Source organism: Schistocerca piceifrons, unplaced genomic scaffold (genome assembly GCF_021461385.2).
Source record: "Schistocerca piceifrons isolate TAMUIC-IGC-003096 unplaced genomic scaffold, iqSchPice1.1 HiC_scaffold_167, whole genome shotgun sequence".
In the NCBI taxonomy this organism is placed as follows: Eukaryota; Metazoa; Arthropoda; class Insecta; order Orthoptera; family Acrididae; genus Schistocerca; species Schistocerca piceifrons.
The window spans coordinates 23,374-25,000 of record NW_025727534.1 but is presented as its reverse complement, the minus strand read 5'-3'; the positions used below and the strand labels follow the sequence as shown (position 1 = coordinate 25,000).

Below are 1,627 nucleotides of genomic sequence, written 5' to 3'. Positions count from 1 at the left end.
GCGGGTTACCCCGACCTTTCGGCCTAGGAAGACACGCTGATTCCTTCAGTGTAGCGCGCGTGCGGCCCAGAACATCTAAGGGCATCACAGACCTGTTATTGCTCAATCTCGTGCGGCTAGAAGCCGCCTGTCCCTCTAAGAAGAAAAGTAATCGCTGACAGCACGAAGGATGTCACGCGACTAGTTAGCAGGCTAGAGTCTCGTTCGTTATCGGAATTAACCAGACAAATCGCTCCACCAACTAAGAACGGCCATGCACCACCACCCACCGAATCAAGAAAGAGCTATCAATCTGTCAATCCTTCCGGTGTCCGGGCCTGGTGAGGTTTCCCGTGTTGAGTCAAATTAAGCCGCAGGCTCCACTCCTGGTGGTGCCCTTCCGTCAATTCCTTTAAGTTTCAGCTTTGCAACCATACTTCCCCCGGAACCCAAAAGCTTTGGTTTCCCGGAGGCTGCCCGCCGAGTCATCGGAGGAACTGCGGCGGATCGCTGGCTGGCATCGTTTATGGTTAGAACTAGGGCGGTATCTGATCGCCTTCGAACCTCTAACTTTCGTTCTTGATTAATGAAAACATACTTGGCAAATGCTTTCGCTTCTGTTCGTCTTGCGACGATCCAAGAATTTCACCTCTAACGTCGCAATACGAATGCCCCCGCCTGTCCCTATTAATCATTACCTCGGGTTCCGAAAACCAACAAAATAGAACCGAGGTCCTATTCCATTATTCCATGCACACAGTATTCAGGCGGGCTTGCCTGCTTTAAGCACTCTAATTTGTTCAAAGTAAACGTGCCGGCCCACCGAGACACTCAATAAAGAGCACCCTGGTAGGATTTCAACGGGGTCCGCCTCGGGACGCACGAGCACGCACGAGGCGGTCGCACGCCTTCAGCTCGCCCCACCGGCAGGACGTCCCACGATACATGCCAGTTAAACACCGACGGGCGGTGAACCAACAGCGTGGGACACAAATCCAACTACGAGCTTTTTAACCGCAACAACTTTAATATACGCTATTGGAGCTGGAATTACCGCGGCTGCTGGCACCAGACTTGCCCTCCAATAGATACTCGTTAAAGGATTTAAAGTGTACTCATTCCGATTACGGGGCCTCGGATGAGTCCCGTATCGTTATTTTTCGTCACTACCTCCCCGTGCCGGGAGTGGGTAATTTGCGCGCCTGCTGCCTTCCTTGGATGTGGTAGCCGTTTCTCAGGCTCCCTCTCCGGAATCGAACCCTGATTCCCCGTTACCCGTTACAACCATGGTAGGCGCAGAACCTACCATCGACAGTTGATAAGGCAGACATTTGAAAGATGCGTCGCCGGTACGAGGACCGTGCGATCAGCCCAAAGTTATTCAGAGTCACCAAGGCAAACGGACCGGACGAGCCGACCGATTGGTTTTGATCTAATAAAAGCGTCCCTTCCATCTCTGGTCGGGACTCTGTTTGCATGTATTAGCTCTAGAATTACCACAGTTATCCAAGTAACGTGGGTACGATCTAAGGAACCATAACTGATTTAATGAGCCATTCGCGGTTTCACCTTAATGCGGCTTGTACTGAGACATGCATGGCTTAATCTTTGAGACAAGCATATGACTACTGGCAGGATCAACCAGGGA

General features: G+C 51.5%; 1 non-coding gene across 1 annotated transcript in view; it reads right to left on the bottom strand.

The window, feature by feature from the left end:
- Positions 1–1,627, bottom strand: part of LOC124735450 — a 1,909-nt gene extending 282 nt beyond the window's left edge. The window contains exon 1 of the ribosomal RNA XR_007009437.1: positions 1–1,627. This exon is cut by the window's left edge and continues 282 nt beyond it. This is a non-coding gene — a ribosomal RNA (small subunit ribosomal RNA).